At 48.3% G+C, this 25,708-nt stretch overlaps 1 protein-coding gene and 1 pseudogene across 5 annotated transcripts in view; both read right to left on the bottom strand.

The window, feature by feature from the left end:
- Positions 1–25,708, bottom strand: part of GLYR1 (glyoxylate reductase 1 homolog) — a 138,833-nt gene that overhangs the window by 62,774 nt on the left and 50,351 nt on the right. The gene's annotated exons all lie outside the window — the stretch shown is intronic.
- Positions 674–792, bottom strand: LOC134947377 (5S ribosomal RNA; annotated as a pseudogene).

The following is a 25,708-nucleotide window of genomic DNA, read 5'->3' as shown; positions in this document are numbered from 1 at the left end:
CTAAGCAGCTCAGGAGAGCCACCTAGATTGCACCCTTCTCGTTCGGGCACAAAATCTCAACTGAGGCTTGGAGGAGGGTCATGGGGGGAGGAGCCAGTGCACACCAGCTAGTCCTAAAGCTTTTACTTTGTGCCCAGTCTCCTGCGGAGCCGCTATTCCCCATGGTCCTTTCGGAGTCCCCAGCATCCACTAGGACGTTAGAGAAATATAAATACCAGAATTGTATAAGATTAACCGTAAACACTGCCAAGGTGAAAATGTATTATATATAGTCACAGGAGTGGCTTAACATATGTCCACTGACAATGAGTGAATAGCCAAAGTCTCCTAAGGTGATATCCCGTGGGTTAACCTGAGCACCAATAGATTGAAAGGTTTGTTGCCTAATGTGGTGTGGATCCACCTTCTGTATAGATGTCTAACAGTTGTGTCACCATAGGCATTTTAATGCAGCGGATTAGACAAGAGTGTATAATCTGCTGAGTTTATAGGAAATTAGTGATGGCCAACAGATAGTGGTTTAAGTCATGAAGAGGTGGTGTTGAGACACAGCAAGTTTGTGGGAAAGTACACCTGTAAAACTTGGGAGGGCCGTTCTGTTAGTTCTAATGAGAGAAGAAAAAAGGGAAATACGGTTGAAGATTAAGGGAATGTTCCTGCTGCTTTCCAACCAAGTTTACTGCACCTGGTGTTCCTTGGCAGTCTCCCAAACAAGTACTGACCAGGCCTTCCAGAGCTTAGCTTCCAAGATCAGACGAGATTAGGCGTCTCCTGTGGAGTATGGCCGTAAACAGGTGGATGAGTGAGTACTTAATCTTATACAATTCTGGTATTTATATTTAAAAATACTTGATCTTGATTGTCACACTATATCTTATATGATCCTAAATAAAGGTTAATTTTTATTGTCTCATTTTTTCATAAAGAGTGCCCCAGCACAGAGTCTTTCTTTTTTCCTCGTCTTTAATATGACCCAAGGTCAATAAAATGCTATCCTTATCTAGGGTGTCAATGTGAGATGACAAGTTATCTGCCCATGCTGCTATTGCGCTACATACCCATGCCGATGCTACTGCCGGTCTGAGCAAGGCACCCACATATGTGCATAAATTGATTTTAAGGTAGTCTCCTGTCTGCGATCAGCAGGATCCTTAAGCTGCCGTGTCTGGAGACGGTAGCGCCACCTTTTTTGACAAGCGCGTCAAAGCCTTGTCCACCCTGGGCGAGGATTCCCACCGTAACCTGTCCTGTGCGGGGCAAGGATACGCCATAAGAATTCTCTTGGGAATCTGCAGTTTCTTGTCCGGCGTTTCCCAAGCTTTTTCAAATAAAGCGTTCAGCTCATGAGATGGGGGAAAGGTTACCTCAGGTTTCTTCTCCTTAAACATGCATACCCTCGTGTCAGGCACCGAGGGGTCCTCTGTGATATGCAAAACATCTTTTATTGCAATAATCATATAATGAATACTTTTGGCCACCCTTGGGTGTAACTTCGCATCTTTGTAGTCGACACTGGAGTCAGAATCTGTGTCGGTATCAGTGTCTGCTACCTGGGACAAGGGACGTTTATGAGAGCCCGAAGGGCCTTGTGACACAGTCAAAGCCATGGATTGACTCCCTGCTTTTTCTCTGGACTCTGCTTTGTCCAATCTTTTATGTAATAAAGACACATTTGCATTTAAAACATTCCACATATCCAACCAATCAGATGTCGGCGTCGCCAACGGAGACGCCACAATCATCTGCTCTACCTCCTCCTTAGACGAGCCTTCCGCTTCAGACATGTCGACACACACGTACTGACACCCCCACACATACTGGGATATACAATTATGGGGACAGCCCCCCAATAAGGCCCTTTGGAGAGACAGAGAGAGAGTATGCCAGCACACACCCAGCGCCACTGGACACTGGAATAAAATCCCAGACTGTACAGCGCTCTTTTATAGAATAAATAATACACTCACTGCGCCAATTAAATGTGCCCCCCCCCCTCCTCTTTTTTGCCGTCTGTACTTGCTCAGCAGGGGAGAGTCCGGGGAGCAGCTTCTCTGCAGCTTGCGGTGAAGAAAAATGGCGCTGGTTGGTGCTGGAGGATCAAGCTCCGTCCCCTCAACGGCGGGCTTCGGTCCCGCTCAAATTCTTTATCCTGGCGGGGGGGTTTCAATATACTGCCTCCGCAGTATCTAATATATTAGCCAGTGTCCCTTGAGGTTAATATTGCTGCCCAGGGCGCCCCCCCTGCGTCCTGCACCCGTACAGTGCCTTCTGTGTGTGTATGTGTGGGAGCAATGGCGCGCAGCGTTACCGCTGCGCGGTACCTCAGTGAAGATCTGAAGTCTTCTGCTGCCTGTGAAGTCTTCTTTCTTCTTATACTCACCCGGCTTCTATCTTCCGGCTCTGTGAGGACGGCGGCGTGGCTCCGGGACGAACAGCGAGGACGACACCTGTGTTCCGACCCTCTGGAGCCAAGGGTGTCCAGTAGCCTAAGAAGCAGAGCCTATCAGTTAAGTAGATCTGCTTCTCTCCCCTCAGTCCCACGATGCAGGAAGCCTGTTGCCAGCAGTGCTCCCTGAAAATAAAAAACCTAACAAAAAGTCTTTTCAGGGAAACTCAGTAGAGCTCCCCTGCAGTGCATCCAGTCTCCTCTGGGCACAGGATCTGAGGTCTGGAGGAGGGAGGAGCCAGTGCACACCCATCTAAAGTCTTTAGAGTGCCCATGTCTCCTGCGGAGCCAGTCTATACCCCATGGTCCTTACGGAGTCCCCAGTATCCTCTAGGACGTAAGAGAAACAAATACAACTCTGATGGATTGCAGAACCACATCCACACAGTGGTAATGAAATACATGTAGCATTTTCTGTAACACAGCTGCACGGCTAATCATATAAATGTCCTGGCTAACCAGAAAATAAGATTTTACTTACCGATAAATCTATTTCTCGGAGTCCGTAGTGGATGCTGGGGTTCCTGAAAAGACCATGGGGAATAGCGGCTCCGCAGGAGACAGGGCACAAAAAGTAAAGCTTTTTCAGATCAGGTGGTGTGCACTGGCTCCTCCCCCTATGACCCTCCTCCAGACTCCAGTTAGGTACTGTGCCCGGACGAGCGTACACAATAAGGGAGGATTTTGAATCCCGGGTAAGACTCATACCAGCCACACCAATCACACCGTACAACCTGTGATCTAAACCCAGTTAACAGTATGATAACAGCGGAGCCTCTGAAAGATGGCTTCCTTCAACAATAACCCGAATTAGTTAACAATAACTATGTACAATATATGCAGATAATCCGCACTTGGGATGGGCGCCCAGCATCCACTACGGACTCCGAGAAATAGATTTATCGGTAAGTAAAATCTTATTTTCTCTATCGTCCTAGTGGATGCTGGGGTTCCTGAAAAGACCATGGGGATTATACCAAAGCTCCCAAACGGGCGGGAGAGTGCGGATGACTCTGCAGCACCGAATGAGAGAACTCCAGGTCCTCCTTAGCCAGAGTATCAAATTTGTAAAATTTTACAAACGTGTTCTCCCCTGACCACGTAGCTGCTCGGCAAAGTTGTAATGCCGAGACCCCTCGGGCAGCCGCCCAAGATGAGCCCACCTTCCTTGTGGAGTGGGCCTTTACAGATTTAGGCTGTGGCAGGCCTGCCACAGAATGTGCAAGTTGGATTGTGCTACAGATCCAACGAGCAATCGTCTGCTTAGACGCAGGAGCACCCATCTTGTTGGGTGCATACAATATAAACAACGAGTCAGATTTTCTGACTCCAGCTGTCCTTGCAATATATATTTTTAATGCTCTGACAACGTCCAGTAACTTGGAGTCCTCCAAGTCACTTGTAGCCGCAGGCACTACAATAGGCTGGTTCAGATGAAATGCTGACACCACCTTAGGGAGAAAATGCGGACGAGTCCGCAGTTCTGCCCTGTCCGAATGGAAAATCAGATATGGGCTTTTGTAAGATAAAGCTGCCAATTCTGATACTCTCCTGGCAGAAGCCAGGGCTAGAAGCATGGTCACTTTCCAAGTGAGATATTTCAAATCCACCTTATTTAGTGGTTCAAACCAATGAGATTTTAGAAAGTCCAAAACCACATTGAGATCCCACGGTGCCACTGGAGGCACCACAGGAGGCTGTATATGCAGCACTCCCTTAACAAAGGTCTGGACTTCAGGGACTGAAGCCAATTCTTTTTGAAAGAAAATCGACAGGGCCGAAATTTGAACCTTAATAGATCCCAATTTGAGACCCATAGACAATCCTGAGTGCAGGAAATGTAGGAATCGACCCAGTTGAAATTCCTCCGTCGGAGCACTCCGATCTTCGCACCACGCAACATATTTTCGCCAAATTCGGTGATAATGTTGCACGGTTACTTCCTTCCTTGCTTTAATCAAAGTAGGAATGACTTCTTCCGGCATGCCTTTTTCCTTTAGGATCCGGCGTTCAACCGCCATGCCGTCAAACGCAGCCGCGGTAAGTCTTGAAACAGACAGGGACCCTGCTGAAGCAAGTCCCTCCTTAGAGGTAGAGGCCACGGATCTTCCGTGATCATCTCTTGAAGTTCCGGGTACCAAGTCCTTCTTGGCCAATCCGGAACCACTAGTATCGTTCTTACGCCTCTTTGCCGTATAATTCTCAATACTTTTGGTATGAGAGGCAGAGGAGGAAACACATACACCGACTGGTACACCCAAGGCGTTACCAGCGCGTCCACAGCTATTGCCTGCGGATCTCTTGACCTGGCGCAATACCTGTCCAGTTTTTTGTTGAGGCGAGACGCCATCATGTCCACCATTGGTCTTTCCCAACGGGTTACCAGCATGTGGAAGACTTCTGGATGAAGTCCCCACTCTCCCGGGTGAAGATCGTGTCTGCTGAGGAAGTCTGCTTCCCAGTTGTCCACTCCCGGGATGAACACTGCTGACAGTGCTATCACATGATTCTCTGCCCAGCGAAGAATCCTTGCAGCTTCTGCCATTGCACTCCTGCTTCTTGTGCCGCCCTGTCTGTTCACATGGGCGACTGCCGTGATGTTGTCCGACTGGATCAACACCGGTTTTCCCTGAAGCAGAGGTTCTGCCTGGCTTAGAGCATTGTATATTGCTCTTAGTTCCAGAATGTTTATGTGAAGAGACGTTTCCAGGCTCGTCCATACTCCCTGGAAGTTTCTTCCTTGTGTGACTGCTCCCCAGCCTCTCAGGCTGGCGTCCGTGGTCACCAGGATCCAATCCTGTATGCCGAATCTGCGGCCCTCCAATAGATGAGGACTCTGCAACCACCACAGAAGAGACACCCTTGTCCTTGGAGACAGGGTTATCCGTAGGTGCATCTGAAGATGCGACCCTGACCATTTGTCCAACAGATCCCTTTGGAAAATTCTTGCGTGGAATCTGCCGAATGGAATTGCTTCGTAAGAAGCCACCATTTTTCCCAGGACTCTTGTGCATTGATGTACAGACACCTTTCCTGGTTTTAGGAGGTTCCTGACAAGCTCGGATAACTCCTTGGCTTTTTCCTCCGGGAGAAAAACCTTTTTCTGAACCGTGTCCAGAATCATCCCTAGGAACAGCAGACGAGTTGTCGGCATTAACTGGGATTTTGGAATATTCAGAATCCACCCGTGCTGTTTTAGCACTTCTTGAGACAGTGCTAATCCCATCTCTATCTGTTCTCTGGACCTCGCCCTTATTAGGAGATCGTCCAAGTATGGGATAATTAATATGCCTTTTCTTCGAAGAAGAATCATCATCTCGGCCATTACCTTTGTAAAGATCCGAGGTGCCGTGGACAATCCGAACGGCAGCGTATGAAACTGATAGTGACAGTTTTGTACAACGAACCTGAGGTACCCCTGGTGTGAGGGGTAAATTGGAACGTGGAGATACGCATCCTTGATGTCCAAGGATACCATAAAGTCCCCCTCTTCCAGGTTCGCTATCACTGCTCTGAGTGACTCCATCTTGAACTTGAACTTCTTTATGTACAGGTTCAAGGACTTCAGATTTAGAATAGGCCTTACCGAGCCATCCGGCTTCGGTACCACAAAAAGAGTGGAATAATACCCCTTCCCTTGTTGTAGAAGAGGTACCTTGACTATCACCTGCTGAGAGTACAGCTTGTGAATGGCTTCCAAAACCGTCTCCCTTTCGGAGGGGGACGTTGGTAAAGCAGACTTCAGGAAACGGCGAGGTGGATCTGTCTCTAATTCCAACCTGTACCCTTGAGATATTATCTGCAGGATCCAGGGATCTACCTGCGAGTGAGCCCACTGCGCGCTGTAATTTTTTAGACGACCGCCCACCGTCCCCGAGTCCGCTTGAGAAGCCCCAGCGTCATGCTGAGGCTTTTGTAGAAACCGGGGAGGGCTTCTGTTCCTGGGAAGGAGCTGCGTGTTGCTGTCTCTTCCCTCGACCTCTGCCTCGTGGCAGATATGAATAGCCCTTTGCTCTCTTATTTTTAAAAGGAACGAAAGGGCTGCGGTTGAAAAGTCGGTGCCTTTTTCTGTTGGGGAGTGACTTGAGGTAGAAAGGTGGATTTCCCGGCTGTAGCCGTGGCCACCAAATCTGATAGACCGACTCCAAATAACTCCTCCCCTTTATACGGCAAAACTTCCATATGCCGTTTTGAATCCGCATCGCCTGTCCACTGTCGCGTCCATAAAGCTCTTCTGGCCGAAATGGACATAGCACTTACCCGTGATGCCAGTGTGCAGATATCCCTCTGTGCATCACGCATATAAAGAAATGCATCCTTTATTTGTTCTAACGACAGTAAAATATTGTCCCTGTCCAGGGTATCAATATTTTCAATCAGGGACTCTGACCAAACTACCCCAGCACTGCCCATCCAGGCAGTCGCTACAGCTGGTCGTAGTATAACACCTGCATGTGTGTATATACTTTTTTGGATATTTTCCATCCTCCTATCTGATGGATCTTTAAGTGCGGCCGTCTCAGGAGAGGGTAACGCCACTTGTTTAGATAAGCGTGTTAGCGCCTTGTCCACCCTAGGAGGTGTTTCCCAGCGCTCCCTAACCTCTGGCGGGAAAGGGTATAATGCCAATAATTTCTTTGAAATTATCAGCTTTTTATCAGGGGCAACCCACGCTTCATTACACACGTCATTTAATTCTTCTGATTCAGGAAAAACTATAGGTAGTTTTTTCATACCCCACATAATACCCTGTTTAGTGGTACCTGTAGTATCAGCTAAATGTAACGCCTCCTTCATTGCCAAAATCATATAACGTGTGGCCCTACTGGAAAATACGGTTGAATCGTCACCGTCACCACTGGAGTCAGTGCCTGCGTCTGGGTCTGTGTCGACCGACTGAGGCAAAGGGCGTTTCACAGCCCCTGACGGTGTTTGAGTCGCCTGGACAGGCACTAATTGATTGTCCGGCCGCCTCATGTCGTCAAACGACTGCTTTAGCGTGTTGACACTATCCCGTAGTTCCATAAATAAAGGCATCCATTCTGGTGTCGACTCCCTAGGGGGTGACATCCTCATATTTGGCAATTGCTCCGCCTCCACACCAATATCGTCCTCATACATGTCGACACACACGTACCGACACACAGCAGACACACAGGGAATGCTCCTAACGAAGACAGGACCCACTAGCCCTTTGGGGAGACAGAGGGAGAGTTTGCCAGCACACACCAAAAGCGCTATATATATATCAGGGATAGCCTTATAATAAGTGCTCCCTTATAGCTGCTTTGTTATATCAAAATATCGCCATAAATTTGCCCCCCCCTCTCTGTTTTACCCTGTTTCTGTAGTGCAGTGCAGGGGAGAGACTTGGGAGCCGTCCTGACCAGCGGAGCTGTGAGAGGAAATGGCGCCGTGTGCTGAGGAGATAGGCCCCGCCCCTTTTCTGGCGGGCTCGTCTCCCGCTATTTAGAAAAATCAGGCAGGGGTTAAATATCTCCATATAGCCTCTAGGGGCTATATGTGAGGTATTTTTAGCCTTTATAGGTATTCATTTGCCTCCCAGGGCGCCCCCCTCCCAGCGCCCTGCACCCTCAGTGACTGCCGTGTGAAGTGTGCTGAGAGGAAAATGGCGCACAGCTGCAGTGCTGTGCGCTACCTTTAGAAGACTGCAGGAGTCTTCAGCCGCCGATTCTGGACCTCTTCTGACTTCAGCATCTGCAAGGGGGCCGGCGGCGCGGCTCCGGTGACCATCCAGGCTGTACCTGTGATCGTCCCTCTGGAGCTTGATGTCCAGTAGCCAAGAAGCCAATCCATCCTGCACGCAGGTGAGTTGACTCCTTCTCCCCTCAGTCCCTCGCTGCAGTGATCCTGTTGCCAGCAGGAATCACTGTAAAATAAAAAACCTAGCTAAACTTTTTCTAAGCAGCTCTTTAGGAGAGCCACCTAGATTGCACCCTTCTCGGCCGGGCACAAAAATCTAACTGGAGTCTGGAGGAGGGTCATAGGGGGAGGAGCCAGTGCACACCACCTGATCTGAAAAAGCTTTACTTTTTGTGCCCTGTCTCCTGCGGAGCCGCTATTCCCCATGGTCTTTTCAGGAACCCCAGCATCCACTAGGACGATAGAGAAAATGTTGTTCTTCTAATAACCTGCGTTGCGTGGGCACATCAGGCGGCATTTACACTGCTCGCTGCGCTGGCGAACAGGGGGTCTGTATTTGCTGCCCTGACCACTTTGGTTTATACCACAGGTTCTCAAACTCGGTCCTCAGGACCCCACACAGTGCATGTCTTGCAGGTCTCCTCACAGAATCACAAGTGAAACAATTAGCTCCACCTGCGGATGTTTTAAAATGGGTCAGTGAGTAATTAATACACCTGTGCACCTGCTGGGTTACCTGCAAAACATGCACTGTGTGGGGTCCTGAGGACCGAGTTTGAGAACCACTGGTTTGCAAACTCGGTCCTCATTACCCCACACAGTGCATGTTTTGCAGGTAACCCAGCAGGTGCACAGGTGTATTAATTACTCACAGACACATTTTAAAAGGTCCACAAGTGGTGTTAATTATTTCACTTGTGATTCTGTGAGGAGACCTGCAAAACATGCACTGTGTGGGGTCCTGAGGACCGAGTTTGCAGACCTATGGTTAATACAGTATACGGACAGCATGACATTTGCCGGAGGGATCATCATTCCCATCACATTACGTTAAAATCACAGGGGCGTTAGTGTTTATCGCAGCGGCTGATGGCCACACTCACAGCAACATTATAGGCTGCGCCTGACAAACCAGTCACTGTGCCTGCTGAGAGGGAAGGACTCTGGGCTCGGCTTAGTGGCGAGACATCTCAACCAAACCGTACTGTGTTCACTGCACTTGGCAGAGCCTAATCTCTTTCTACAGCGGCAAAGATAAAGAATAACGGGTCTTCCTCTGTGTTAGACAGGACACCACGCACAGGAAATAAAGTGTCAATAACATGACCCAAAAAAGACTAACAAAAAAAAAAAAAAAAAGGTTTTCTTTTAGGTACATGTACGCAGTCATTCCTGTGGTGTTTTTTTTTATCTGCAACCTCCTGGCAGGTAACTATTATATGTATATGGGACCTAGAACAAAAATGTTCTCCTTATAAAAAAAATTCATAAAAATTACATCTCAAAAAAATTAACACAAATCAAATGATGCTGATGAGGATAACGGGTCACCAGTCTCTCTGTAAGGGCTCAAACGCAAAGCTCTTGCAACACTTTCCAAACAGAATTGAGACATAAAAGTGTGCAGTGACTTTTCAGACATGTTATCCGGGAATTTGCAGGGTCTAGCTGCCAGCAAATTCCTGGGTCTCAGCTCCGTGATCCTGGTCGGGAGTAGGGTCAAGGACCCAGGACTTACTCCCAAGTTAATGAGTGTTCACATGCATAAATCCAGGATTTAGCTGCATGTCTGAAAGGGGTATTACCCATCTATCGCTGCATGTTGCTGCTGTCTGCTTAGACCACAGGTTCTCAAGACCCCACACAGTGCACAATAATAATTAGCTCCACCTGTGTCCTTGAGTAATAAATACACCTGTGCACCTGTTGGGTAACCTGTACGAACAGAGGGACAGATGTATTAACCTGGAGATGGCATAAGGAAGTGATAAATTCAAGGTGATAAACGCACCAGCCAATCAGCTCCAATATGTAAATTAACAGTTAAGATCTGATTGTCTGGTGCCCTTATCACCTTGCACATATCACTGGTTTATCACTTCCTTATGCCTTCTCCAGGTTAATACATCTGCCCCTCTGAGAGTTTGAAAACCTATAGTTTAGAGCAGACTATTGTTTATCATCTCCATCCCTCAAATACTCCTGTCAGGTCTGTTCTCTGGATTTCATTACGCATGCACAGGGGAGATGATCTATTTGGGTGGGTCAGTTATTATCCCACCAGCTTGCACGGACAGAAATCCTGAAAACATGACCTGTTGGGGATACTTAAGGACCGAAGACTCAGGACAAGGATTTGCATTGCGGGGTGCTTAAAAGGGTGGTCTTCAGTATGCCGACTGACGGGATCCCGGCGCACAGTATACCGGCGCCGGGATCCCGACAGCCGGCATACCGACACTTATTCTCCCTCGTGGGGGTCCACGACCACCCTGGAGGGAGAATAAAATAGCGTGGCGCGCCACCGTGCCCGCAAAGGGGCTCATTTGCGCTCGCCACACTGTCTGTAAGCCGGCGGTCGGGCTCCCGGCGCCGGTATGCTGGTCGCCAGGAGCCCGACCGCCGGCATATCGTAGTGAACCCGCTTAAAATAAATACAATAAAATATAACTTTTATTTCACTACTTTCAATATTACATTTTTAATGACAGTGAGATAATGTTAAGATTTACGTGAATAAAGATAGGAAAGTGATTAAAATGTTTTTCCTGTTTGCAAGAATGCCGCTGTAATGTCTCTTTTCTTATTCTTAGAATCTGTTTTGGCGTTTGCATTCATTCATATTTATTGATGTCAGTTGAGTAAATATAACAGACACTGCAGAGAGTTACACAGGGGCAGATTTATTAAGTTCGGTGAAGTGATAAATTAGAAGGTAATAAAGGACCAGCCAATCAGATCCTGTCATTTTTCAAACCCAGCCTGTGACATGGTAGTTAGGATCTGATTGGCTGGTCCTTTATCACTTCACCGAGCTTAATAAATCTGCCCCACAGTGTGAAGTTCTGTACACTGTTTTACAATATTGATCAATATATCATTACAATGTTGCTTGCATAAGGAGGAACCCTGTGATTTAATATGAAGCAGTATTCTCAGGGGTTTTATGAAAGCATTTGCAGACACACACTATTCTGCCATTTATATTGCAGGGATTGGGTATGGCTGTCTAGATTGACCTGCAAAAGGTCAACAGGCAAAGTCCTCACATAAAAAGGGTCGACATGACGAAAAGGTCAACGTGAGGTTTAAAAAATGAAAAATGTAAGTTGTTTACTCCGTAAAGTGACTGGGAACCCCAATTAGTGCACTGCGTCCCCTTGCCATGCTGCGGGTAAGGTGCCTTGCTTCCACTACTGTTACGCCCGGCACAGGTTACTATTCACAATCCTAGTCCACATGGATGGTAAAGTATGAAAAAAAGTTTTAACATTTTTTTTGTTGTAAAAAGTCATGTAGACATTTCCTGTGTCGACCTTTTGACAATGATCACCTAATGCCTGTCCACCTAGTATGCGGATACCGCAGGGATTGATCCCCCTTTATCTCCTCACACATGAGTGTACCCCTAATATTAAGTAGAATACTGCCTCAGATTAAATCAAAGGGTTTCTCCTTATGCAATCAACACTGTAGCTATATATTAAACAACATTGTAAAACAGTGCACATTACTTCACACTGTATACATCTCTGTATTGAAAAACTTTATTTGTTCTATATTTATGCACATTAATTGGAACATTATTTCGCAGTCATTTTAACTAGAGATGAGCGGATTCGGTTTTACTCGGTTCTCAAAACGACATCTTATTGGCTCACGGATGTCACGTGTTTTGGATAGCCAATAAGATTCGGTTTTGAGAACCGAGTAAAACCGAATCCGCTCATCTCTAATTTTAACATTTTCAATAAGTGAAATAAAAGTTATATTTTATTGTATTTCTTTTGTGTACCACGCAAATCCTTGTCCGGAGTCATCCTAAATTGTTTGTGCAGTGGCAGCACCCCCTAACCAAGACTTCTGCACATAAAAGTAACTTCTTTAAATGATGGCAATAGGGAATTGTGTGATACAATCCAAATCCTGTGCGGTTAGTTACTTTTCTGGTACTTAAAGACCACAAGACTGTGGCTAAAGATGTGTAAATTACTACCTTGCCCCGGGTGACGAAAGTCTTAGTTTCGGCCCTGGCGGAACAATCAATTATGCTGTCCAGAAATAGAAAGAAGCAATCCTGTTCCCCTGCAAGCAGCGCCATTGCAGCGGCGCTAACACACTGGCAAGGGCACCACACCCACTGTAGCCCTTTCTAGTGCCAGACTCACACATTTTTGCTTGATACCGTAACTGCAGCATAAAGACGCACTTAGGGGGTTATTCAGAGTTCTTAGCAAACCAAAAAAGTTAGAAATTGGGCAAAACCATGCTGCACTGCAGGTGGGGCAGATGTAACATGTGCAGAGAGAGTAATGGGCCCTACACACTGGCCAATTGCCGCCTGAGGTGGTAGACAGGCACCCCCGCGGCGGAGGGGATGTGTGTGACTGGGGGGGGGGGGGGTGAAGTTTCTTCTCTCCCCGGTCACCCGACCTCATAGCCCTGCATGCTAATACGGACAAGTTAAATTAGCATACTGGCTTGCATGTATAAACGAGCCAGCACCAATGATGAACGAGCGCGGGGTAGCACATCGTTCATGCCTACACACTGAAAGATATAAACGAGAGATTGTTCATATCTTTCAGTGTAATCGGCTAGTGTATAGGGCCCATTAGATTTGGGTGGGTTATACTGTTTCTGTGCAGGGTAAATACTGGCTGCTTTATTCTTACACTGCAATTTAGATTTCAGTTTGAGTACACCCCACCCAAATCTAACTCTCTGCACATGTTACATCTGCCCCCCCTGCAGTGCAGCATGGTTTTGCCCAACTGCTAACTTTTTTGGTTTGCTAAGAACTCTGAATAACCCCCTTTGTTGCGGATAATTGGATTCCACCCAGAAGTGCCATATAATGTGTACATATTAGGTGCTGTAGCTTCAGCAAACACTGTGAAGCCACATTTCCTGGTATAAACCAGGCCCATACACCAGGGTTCTACTGGCGTAAACCTGGCAGATATACTAGAGCTGGGGACAGTGTTATGCATCCAATCCATATACTGTAGGGACATTTTTTCCTGGACAAAGCCAAAAAATAAGAATTTAAACCTACCGGTAAATCTTTTTCTCGTATTCCGTAGAGGATGCTGGGGACTCCGTAAGGACCATGGGGATAAACGGGCTCCGCAGGAGACATGGGCACTTTAAGAAAGAACTTTAGGTATGGGTGTGCACTGGCTCCTCCCTCTATGCCCCTCCTCCAGACCTCAGTTAGAGAAACTGTGCCCAGAGGAGACGGACAGTACGAGGAAAGTATTTTTGTTAATCCAAGGGCAAGATTCATACCAGCCCACACCATTCACACCGTATAACTTGTGTTATATACGAACCAGTTAACAGTATGAAACAACACAGCATCAGTTCGAGACTGATGAAAACTATAACATAACCCTTATGTAAGCAAAACTATATACAAGTCTTGCAGAAGTAGTCCGCACTTGGGACGGGCGCCCAGCATCCTCTACGGACTAGGAGAAAAAGATTTACCGGTAGGTTTAAAATCTTATTTTCTCTTACGTCCTAGAGGATGCTGGGGACTCCGTAAGCTCCCAAACGGGCGGGAGAGTGCGGATGACTCTGCAGCACCGATTGAGCAAACAGGAGGTCCTCCTTAGCCAGGGTATCAAACTTATAGAACTTTGCAAAGGTGTTTGAACTTGACCAAGAAGCAGCTCGACAAAGTTGTAATGACGAGACGCCTCGGGCAGCCGCCCAAGAAGAGCCCACCTTCCTAGTAGAATGGGCCTTAACCGGTTTTGGTAACGGCAATCCAGCCGTAGAATAAGCCTGCTGAATGGTGTTACAGATCCAGCGAGCAATAGTCTGTTTTGAAGCAGGAGCGCCAACCTTGTTGGCTGCATACAGAACAAAGAGTGCTTCTGTTTTTCTGACCCTAGCCGTTCTGGCCACGTAAATTTTCAAAGCCCTGACCACATCAAGGGACTCGGAATCCTCCAAACCTCGCGTAGCCACAGGCACGACAATAGGTTGGTTCATATGAAAAGATGACACCACCTTAGGCAAAAATTGAGGACGGGTCCGCAATTCCGCTCTATCCATATGGAAAACCAGATAGGGGCTTTTATGAGACAAAGCCGCCAATTCCGAAACTCGCCTAGCCGAAGCCAAGGCTACCAACATGACCACCTTCCAAGTGAGATATTTCAACTCCACCGTTTTAAGTGGTTCAAACCAGTGCAACTTAAGGAAACTCAACACCACGTTAAGGTCCCAAGGCGCCACCGGAGGTACAAAAGGAGGCTGAATATGCAGCACTCCCTTCACAAAAGTCTGTACTTCTGGGAGAGAAGCCAATTCCTTCTGAAAGAAAATGGATAAGGCTGAAATCTGAACCTTAATGGAGCCTAACTTTAGGCCCAAATTCACTACAGTTTGCAGGAAGTGAAGGAAACGGCCCAGATGGAATTCTTCCGTATGAGCATTCCTGGCCTCACACCAAGAAACATACTTTCGCCATATACGGTGATAATGTTTAGCTGTCACATCCTTCCTAGCCTTTATCAGAGCAGGAATGACCTCATCCGGAATGCCCTTTCCCGCTAGGATCCGGCGTTCAACTGCCATGCCGTCAAACGCAGCCGCGGTAAGTCTTGGAACAGACAGGGCCCCTGTTGCAGCAGGTCCTGTCTTCGAGGAAGAGGCCACGGATCTTCTGTGAGCATCTCCTGCAGATCAGGATACCAGGCCCTTCGCGGCCAATCTGGAACAATGAGAATTGTCTGTACTCCTCTTTTTCCTATTATTCTCAACACCTTTGGGATGAGAGGGAGAGGAGGAAACACATAGACCGACTGGAACACCCACGGTGTCATTAGCGCGTCCACAGTCACTGCCTGAGGGTCTCTTGACCTGGCGCAATACCTCTGTAGCTTTTTGTTGAGGCGGGACGCCATCATGTCTATCTGTGGCAGTCCCCACTGACTTGCAATCTGTGCGAAGACTTCCTGATGAAGTCCCCACTCTCCTGGATGCAGGTCGTGTCTGCTGAGGAAGTCTGCTTCCCAGTTGTCCACTCCCGGAATTAACACTGCGCTTACGTGATTTTCCGCCCAGCGAAGAATCCTGGTGGCTTCCGCCATTGCCACTCTGCTCCTTGTCCCGCCTTGGCGGTTTACATGAGCCACTGCGGTGATGTTGTCTGACTGGATCAGAACCGGCAGGTCGCGAAGCAAGGTCTCCGCTTGACGAAGGGCGTTGTATATGGCCCTCAGCTCCAGGACATTGATGTGAAGACAAGTCTCTTGACTTGACCAAAGACCTTGGAAGTATCTTCCCTGTGTGACTGCTCCCCCGCCATTAAAGTACATAAAACGCGGGACAGAAGCCCGCTGCCGCTGAGGGGGCGGGGCCTTCTTCCTCAGCACACCAGCACCATTTTCCCTTCACAGCTCCGCTGGAAGCAGCTCCCCAGGTTCTCCCCTGCAGTATCTGGATACAAGAAGGGTAAAAAAGAGAGGGGGGGCACATAAATTTAGGCGAAAATAAGATAATAAACAGCTATTGGGAAAAATCACTCATTATAGTGTAAATCCCTGTGTTATATAGCGCTGTGGTGTGTGCTGGCATACTCTCTCTCTGTCTCCCCAAAGGACTTTGTGGGGTCCTGTCCTCAGTCTGAGCATTCCCTGTGTGTGTGCGGTGTGTCGGTACGGCTGTGTCGACATGTTTGATGAGGAGGGTTACGTGGAGGCGGAGCAGGGGCAGATAAGTGTGGTGTCGCCCCCTACGGGGCCGACACCAGATTGGATGGATATGTGGAAGGTATTAACAGACAGTGTCAACTCCTTACATAAAAGGTTCGATGACGCAGCAGCTTTGGGACAGCCGGGATCTCAGCCCGCGCCTGCCCAGGCGTCTCAGAGACCATCAGGGGCTCATAAACGCCCGCTAGCTCAGATGGTAGACACAGATGTCGACACGGAGTCCGACTCCAGTGTAGATGAGGATGAGACAAATGTACAGTCTACAAAGGCCATCCGATGCATGATTACTGCAATGAAAGATGTATTGCACATTTCTGACGTTAACCCGGTTACTACCAAGAAGGGTATTATGTTTGGGGAGAAAAAGCAGCCAGTGACTTTTCCCCCATCTGATGAATTAAATGAATTGTGTGAAGAAGCGTGGAGTTCCCCTGATAAGAAACTAGTGATTTCTAAGAGGTTACTGATGGCGTACCCTTTCCCGCCAACGGATAGGTTACGTTGGGAAACATTCCCTAGGGTGGACAAGGCGCTCACACGCTTATCAAAAAGGGTGGCACTGCCGTCTCAGGATACGGCCGCCCTAAAGGAGCCTGCGGATAGACAGCAGGAAGCTATCCTGAAGTCTGTGTATACACACTCGGGTACTATATTGAGACCTGCTATTGCTTCAGCATGGATGTGTAGTGCTGCAGCAGCATGGACTGATACCCTGTCAGACAATATTGATTCCCTCGACAGGGATACTATTTTGCTAACCATAGAACATATAAAAGACGTCGTCTTATATATGCGGGATGCACAGAGGGACATTTGCCTGCTGGCATCTAGAATTAATGCAATGTCCATTTCTGCCAGGAGAGTATTATGGACTCGGCAGTGGACAGCTGATGCCGATTCTAAAAAACACATGGAGGTTTTGCCTTATAAGGGTGAGGAATTGTTTGTGGACAGTCTCTAGGACCTCGTATCCACAGCAACAGCTGGGAAGTCGACTTTTTTACCTCAGGTTCCCTCACAGCCTAAGAAAGCACCGTATTATCAAATGCAGTCCTTTCGGCCTCAGAAAGGCAAGCGGGTCAGAGGCGCATCCTTTCTGCCCAGAGGCAAGGGTAGAGGAAAGAAGCTGCACCAGGCAGCCAGTTCCCAGGAACAAAAGTCCTCCCCCGCTTCCACTAAGTCCACCGCATGACGCTGGGGCTCCACAGGCGGAGCCAGGTGCGGTGGGGGCGCGTCTCCGAAACTTCAGCAACCAGTGGGTTCGCTCACAGGTGGATCTCTGGGCTGTACAAATTGTATCTCAGGGATACAAGCTGGAGTTCGAGGCGACTCCCCCTCGCCGTTACCTCAAATCAGCCTTGCCAGCTGCTCCCAGGGAAAGGGAGGTAGTACTGGCGGCAATTCACAAGCTGTACCTCCAGCAGGTGATAATCAAGGTTCCCCTCCTTCAACAGGGACGGGGTTACTATTCCACAATGTTTGTGGTACCGAAACCAGACGGTTCGGTGAGACCTATTCTGAATTTAAAATCCTTGAACACTTATATAAAGGAAGTTCAAGTTCAAAATGGAATCGCTCAGAGCGGTTATTGTAAGCCTGGAAGAGGGGGATTTTATGGTGTCGCTGGACATCAAGGATGCTTACTTGCACGTCCCCATTTACCCACCTCATCAGGAGTACCTCAGGTTTGTGGTACAGGACTGTCATTACCAATTCCAGACGTTGCCGTTTGGCCTGTCCACGGCACCGAGAGTTTTTACCAAGGTAATGGCCGAAATGATGATACTCCTTCGGAAAAAGGGAGTTATAATTATCCTGTACTTGGACGATCTCCTTATAAAGGCGAGGTCCAGGGAGCAGTTGTTGGTCGGCGTAGCACTCTCTCGGGAGTTGTTGCAACAGCCCGGCTGGATTCTGAATATCCCAAAGTCGCAGCTGATTCCTGCGACACGTCTGCTCTTCCTGGGCATGATTCTGGACACAGAACAGAAGAAGGTGTTTCTCCCGGTGGAGAAGGCCCAGGAATTGTCATCTCTGGTCAGGGACCTCCTGAAACCAAAACAGGTGTCGGTGCATCATTGCACGCAAGTCCTGGGAAAGATGGTGGCTTCTTACGAAGCAATTCCCTTCGGCAGGTTCCATGCAAGGATCTTTCAGTGGGATCTGTTAGACAAATGGTCCCGATCGCATCTTCAGATGCATCGGTTGATCACCCTGTCCCCGAGGGCCAGAGTGTCTCTGCTGTGGTGGCTGCAGAGTGCTCATCTTCTCGAGGGCCGCAGATTCGGCATACAGACTGGATCCTGGTGACCACGGATGCAAGCCTCCGAGGATGGGGGGCAGTCACTCAGGGAAGAAACTTCCAAGGACAGTGGTCAAGTCAGGAGACTTCACTACACATAAATATACTGGAACTAAGGGCCATTTACAACGCCCTGAGTCAAGCAGAGCCCCTGCTTCAAAACCAACCAGTGCTGATTCAGTCAGACAACATCACGGCGCTCGCCCATGTAAACGCCAGGTCAAGGGACCCTCAGGCGATAGCTGTGGACGCACTAGTGACACCGTGGGTGTACCAGTCGGTTTATGTGTTCCCTCCTCTTTCTCTCATACCCAAGGTACTGAGGATAGTAAGAAAGAGAGGAGTAAGAACAATACTCATCGTTCCGGATTGGCCAAGAAGAACTTGGTACCCAGAACTACAGGAAATGATCTCAGAGGACCCATGGCCTCTGCCTCTCAGACAGGACCTGTTACAGCAGGGGCCCTGTCTGTTCCAAGACTTACCGCGGCTGCGTTTGACGGCATGGCGGTTGAACGCCGGATCCTAACGGAAAAGGGCATTCCGGATGAAGTGATTCCTACGCTGATAAAAGCTAGGAAGGATGTGACAGCAAAGCATTATCACCGCATATGGTGGAAATATGTTGCTTGGTGTGAGGCCAGGAAGGCCCCAACAGAGGAATTCCAGCTGGGTCGATTTCTGCACTTCCTACAGTCAGGGGTGACTATGGGCCTAAAATTGGGGTCCATAAAGGTCCAGATTTCGTCCCTATCTATTTTCTTTCAAAAAGAACTGGCTTCACTGCCTGAAGTTCAGACGTTTGTTAAGGGAGTGCTGCATATTCAGCCCCCTTTTGTGCCTCCAGTGGCACCTTGGGATCTTAACGTTGTGTTGGATTTCCTGAAATCCCACTGGTTTGAGCCACTTAAGACCGTGGAGCTGAAATATCTCATGGGGAAAGTGGTCATGCTATTGGCCTTAGCTTCGGCTAGGCGTGTGTCAGAATTGGCGGCTTTGTCATGTAAAAGCCCTTATCTGATCTTCCATATGGACAGGGCAGAATTGAGGACTCGTCCCCAATTTCTCCCAAAGGTGGTATCAGCGTTTCATTTGAACCAACCTATTGTGGTCCCTGCGGCTACTCGGGACTTGGAGGACTCCAAGTTACTTGATGTAGTCAGGGCTTTGAAGATCTATGTAGCCAGGACGGCTGGAGTCAGGAAAACTGACTCGCTGTTTATCCTGCATGCACCCAACAAGCTGGGTGCTCCTGCTTCAAAGCAAACTATTGCGCGCTGGATCTGTAACACGATTCAGCAGGCTCATTCTGCGGCAGGATTGCCGCATCCAAAATCAGTGAAAGCCCACTCCACAAGGAAGGTGGGTTCTTCTTGGGCGGCTGCCCGAGGGGTCTCGGCTTTACAGCTTTGCCGAGCTGCTACTTGGTCGGGTTCAAACACATTTGCCAAGTTCTACAAGTTTGATACCCTGGCTGAGGAGGACCTTGCCTTTGCTCATTCGGTGCTGCAGAGTCATCCGCACTCTCCCGCCCGTTTGGGAGCTTTGGTATAATCCCCATGGTCCTTATGGAGTTCCCAGCATCCACTAGGACGTCAGAGAAAATAAGAATTTACTCACCGGTAATTCTATTTCTCGTAGTCCGTAGTGGATGCTGGGCGCCCGTCCCAAGTGCGGACTCTCTGCAATACATGTATATAGTTATTGTTTAACTTAAGGGTTATTGTTATGAGCCATCCATTGAACGAGGCTCAGTTATTGTTCATACTGTTAACTGGGTAAGGTTATCACAAGTTGTACGGTGTGATTGGTGTGGCTGGTATGAGTCTTACCCTGGATTCTAAATCCTTTCCTTATTATGTCAGCTCTTCTGGGCACAGTTTCCTTAACTGAGGTCTGGAGGAGGGGCATAGAGGGAGGAGCCAGTGCACACCAGGTAGTACCTAATCTTTCTTTTAGAGTGCCCAGTCTCCTGCGGAGCCCGTCTATTCCCCATGGTCCTTACGGAGTTCCCAGAATCCACTACGGACTACGAGAAATAGAATTACCGGTGAGTAAATTCTTATTATTATTGAATGCAGTGTAAAAAATAAGAATTTACTTACCGATAATTCTATTTCTCGGAGTCCGTAGTGGATGCTGGGGTTCCTGAAAGGACCATGGGGAATAGCGGCTCCGCAGGAGACAGGGCACAAAAAGCAAAGCCCCAGGATCAGGTGGTGTGCACCGGCTCCCCCCCCCAAGCCAGCCAGGTACTGTGCCCGGACGAGCGTACACAATAAGGGAGGAATTTTGAATCCCGGGTAAGACTCATACCAGCCACACCAATCACACCGTACAACTTGTGATCTAAACCCAGTTAACAGTATGATAACAGCGGAGCCTCTGAAAAGATGGCTCACAACAATAACCCGATTTTTGTAACTATGTACAAGTATTGCAGATAATCCGCACTTGGGATGGGCGCCCAGCATCCACTACGGACTCCGAGAAATAGAATTATCGGTAAGTAAATTCTTATTTTCTCTATCGTCCTAGTGGATGCTGGGGTTCCTGAAAGGACCATGGGGATTATACCAAAGCTCCCAAACGGGCGGGAGAGTGCGGATGACTCTGCAGCACCGAATGAGAGAACTCCAGGTCCTCTTTTGCCAGGATATCAAATTTGTAGAATTTTACAAACGTGTTCTCCCCTGACCACGTAGCTGCTCGGCAGAGTTGTAATGCCGAGACCTCTCGGGCAGCCGCCCAAGATGAGCCCACCTTCCTTGTGGAATGGGCCTTAACCGATTTAGACTGTGGCAGGCCTGCCTCAGAATGTGCAAGTTGAATTGTGTTACAAATCCAACGAGCAATCGACTGCTTAGAAGCAGGCGCACCCAACTTGTTGGGTGCATACAGTATAAACAGCGAGTCAGATTTTCTGACTCCAGCTGTCCTGGAATATATTTTCAGGGCCCTGACAACTTCTAGCAACTTGGAGTCCTCCAAGTCCCTAGTAGGGGCAAGGCACCACAATAAGCTGGTTCAGGTGAAACACTGACACCACCTTAGGGAGAGAACTGGGGACGAGTCCGCAGCTCTGCCCTGTCCGAATGGACAAACAGATATGGGCTTTTTAGAGAAAAAACCACCAATTTGACACTTGCCTGGTCCAGGCCAGGGCCAAGAGCATGGTCACTTTTTATGTGAGATGCTGCAAATCCACATATTTGACTGGTTTTAAACCAATGTGATTTGAGAAATCCCAGAACTACGTTGAGATCCCACAGTGCCACTGGAGGCACAAAAAAGGGGTTTGTATATGCAATACTCCCTTGACAAACTTCTGGACTTCAGGAACTGAAGCCAATTCTTTCTGGAAGAAAATTTACAGGGCCGAATTTGAACCTTAATGGACCCCAATTTGAGGCCCATAGACACTCCTGTTTGCAGGAAATGCAGGAAACGACCGAGTTGAAATTTCTTTGTGGGGCCTTCCTGGCCTCACACCACGCAACAAATTTTCGCCACACGTGGTGATAATGTTGTGCGGTCACCTCCTTTCTGGCTTTGACCAGGGTAGGAATGACCTCTTCCGGAATGCCTTTTTTCCCTTAGGATCCGGCTTTCCATCGCCATGCCGACAAACGCAGCTGCGGTAAGTCTTGGAACAGACATGGTACTTGCTGAAGCAAGTCCCTTCTTAGCGGCAGAGGCCATAAGACCTCTGTAAGCATCTCTTGAAGTTCCGGGTACCAAGTCCTTCTTGGCCAATCCGGAGCCATGAGTATAGTTCTTACTCCTCTACGTCTTATAATTCTCAGCACCTTAGGTATGAGAAACGGAGGAGGGAACACATACACCGACTGGTACACCCACGGTGTTACCAGAACGTCCACATCTATTGCCTGAGGGTCCCTTGACCTGGCGCAATACCTGTCCCGTTTTTTGTTCAGACGGGACGCCATCATGTCCACCTTTGGTATTTCCCAACGGTTTACAATCATGTGGAAAAAACTTCTCAATGAAGTTTCCACTCTCCCGGGTGGAGGTCGTGCTGAGGAAGTCTGCTTCCCAGTTTCCATTCCCGGGATGAAAAACTGCTGACAGTGTTATCACATGATTTTCCGCCCAGCGAAAAGTCCTTGCAGTTTCTGCCATTGCCCTCCTGCTTCTTGTGTCGCCCTGTCTGTTTACGTGGGCGACTGCCGTGATGTTTTTCCCACTGGATCAATACCGGCTGACCTTGAAGCAGAGGTCTTGCTAAGCTTAGAGCATTATAAATTTACCCTTAGCTCCAGTATATTTATGTGGAGAAAAGTCTCCATACTTGATCACACTCCCTGGAAATTTTTCCCTTGTGTGACTGCTCCCCAGCCTCTCAGGCTGGGCTCCGTGGTTACCAGCATCCAATCCTGAATGCCGAATCTGCGGCCCTCTAGAAGATGAGCACTCTATAACCACCACAGGAGAGACACCCTTGTCCTTGGATATTGGGTTATCCGCTGATGCATCTGAAGATGCGATCCGGACCATTTGTCCAGCAGATCCCACTGAAAAGTTCTTACGTGAAATCTGCCGAATGGAATTGCTTCGTAGGAAGCCACCATTTTTACCAGGACCCTTGTGCAATGATGCACTGTTTTTAGGAGGTTCCTGACTTGCTCGGATAACTCCCTGGCTTTCTCTTCCGGGAGAAACACCTTTTTCTGGACTGTGTCCAGAATCATCCCTAGGCACAGCAGACGTGTCGTCGGGATCAGCTGCGATTTTGGAATATTTAGAATCCACCCGTGCTGATTGTAGCAGTATCCGAGATAGTGCTACTCCGACCTCCAACTGTTCCCTGGACTATGCCCCTATCAGGAGATCGTCCAAGTAAGGGATAATTTAAGACGCCTTTTCTTCGAAGAAGAATCATCAATTCGGCCATTACCTTGGTAAAGACCCCGGGGTGCCGTGGACAATCCAAACGGCAGCGTCTGAAACTGATAGTGACAGTTCTGCACCACGAACCTGAGGTACCCTTAGTGAGAAGGGCAAATTTGGGACATAGAGGTAAGCATCCCTGATGTCCCGGGACACTATATAGTCCCCTTCTTCCTGGTTCGTTATCACTGCTCTGAGTGACTTCATCTTAATTTGAACCTTTGTAAGTGTTCAAAAAAAATTTTTTAGAATAAGTCTCACCTAGCCTTCTGGCTTCAGTACCACAATATAGTGTGGAATAATACCCCTTTTCTGTAGTAGGAGGGGTAATTTAATTGTCACCTGCTGGGAACACAGCTTGTGAATTTTTTTCCCATACTACCTCCTTGTCGGAGGGAGACTTGGTAAAGCAGACTTCAGGAGCCTGCGAAGGGGAAACGTCTCGACATTCCCATCTGTACCCCCGGGATACTACTTGTAGGATCCAGGGGTCCTGTACGGTCTCAGCGCCATGCTGAGAACTTGTCAGACGCGGTGGAACGCTTCTGTTCCTGGGAATAGGCTGCCTGTTGCAGTCTTCTTCCCTTTCCTCTATCCCTGGGCAGATATGATCTTATAGGGACGAGAGGACTGAGGCTGAAAAGACGGTGTCTTTTTCTGCAGAGATGTGACTTAGGGTAAAAAACGGTGGATTTTCCAGCAGTTGCCGTGACCACCAGGTCCGATGGACCGACCCCAAACAAGTCCTCTTCCTTTATACGGCCATACTGTGCCGTTTGGAATCTGCATCACCTGACCACTGTCGTGTCCATAACATCTTCTGGCAGTTATGGACATCGCGTTTATTCATGATGCCAGAGTGCAAATATCCCTCTGTGCATCTCGCATATATAGAAATGCTCTATAGTCAATAAAATACTGTCCCTGTCAAGGGTATCAATATTTTTAGTCAGGGAATCCGACCAAGCCACCCTAGCTCTGCACATCCAGGCTGAGGCGATCGCTGGCCGCAGTATAACACCAGTATGTGTGTATATACTTTTTATTATATTTTCCAGCCTTGTCAGCTGGTCCTTGAGGACGGCCCTATCTATAGACGGTACCGCCACTTGTTTTGATAAGCGTGTGAGCGCCTTATCCACCTTAAGGGGTGTTTCCCAACGCGCCCTAACTTCTGGCGGGAAAGGGTATACCGCCCATAATTTTCTATCGGGGGGAACCCACGCATCATCACACACTTTATTTAATTTATCTGATTCAGGAAAAACTATGGTAGTTTTTTCACATCCCACATAATACCCTCTTTTGTGGTACTTGTAGTATCAGAAATACGTAACACCTCCTTCATTGCCTTTAACGTGTGGCCCTAATAAGGAATACGTTTGTTTATTCACCGTCGACACTGGATTCAGTGTCCCTGTCTGTGTCTGTGTCGACCGACTAAAGTAAACGGGCGTTTTAAAACCCTTGACGGTGTTTTTGAGACGTCTGGACCGTACTAATTGTTTGTCGGCCGTCTCATGTCGTCAACCGACCTTGCAGCGTGTTGACATTATCACGTAATTTCCTAAATAAGCCATCCATTCCGGTGTCGACTCCCTAGAGAGTGACATCACCATTACAGGCAATTGCTCCGCCTCCTCACCAACATCGTCCTCCTACATGTCGACACACACGTACCGACACACAGCACACACACAGGGAATGCTCTGATAGAGGACAGGACCCACTAGCCCTTTGGAGAGACAGAGGGAGATTTTTCCAGCACACACCAAAAACGCTATAATTATATAGGGACAACCTTATATAAGTGTTTTCCCTTATAGCATCTTAATATATATAAGCATATCGCCAAATTAGTGCCCCCCCTCTCTGTTTTAACCCTGTTTCTGTAGTGCAGTGCAGGGGAGAGCCTGGGAGCCTTCCCTCCAGCCTTTCTGTGAGGGAAAATGGCGCTGTGTGCTGAGGAGATAGGCCCCGCCCCTTTTTCGGCGGCCTCGTCTCCCGCTCTTAACGGATTCTGGCAGGGGTTAAATATCTCCATATAGCCTCCGGAGGCTATATGTGAGGTATTTTTAGCCAAAATAGGTATTCATTTGCCTCCCAGGGCACCCCCCTCCCAGCGCCCTGCACCCTCAGTGACTGCCGTGTGAAGTGTGCTGAGAGGAAAATGGCGCACAGCTGCAGTGCTGTGCGCTACCTTTAGAAGACTGAGGAGTCTTCTGCCGCCGATTCTGGACCTCTTCTTACTTCAGCATCTGCAAGGGGGCCGGCGGCAAGGCTCCGGTGACCATCCAGGCTGTACCTGTGATCGTCCCTCTGGAGCTGAAGTCCAGTAGCCAAGAAGCCAATCCATCCTGCACGCAGGTGAGTTCACTTCTTCTCCCCTAAGTCCCTCGTTGCAGTGATCCTGTTGCCAGCAGGACTCACTGTAAA

Source organism: Pseudophryne corroboree, chromosome 7, assembly GCF_028390025.1.
Source record: "Pseudophryne corroboree isolate aPseCor3 chromosome 7, aPseCor3.hap2, whole genome shotgun sequence".
Lineage (NCBI taxonomy): Eukaryota > Metazoa > Chordata > Amphibia > Anura > Myobatrachidae > Pseudophryne > Pseudophryne corroboree.
Note: the sequence above shows the minus strand (reverse complement) of the source record. Positions and strands in the feature narration are given on the sequence as shown.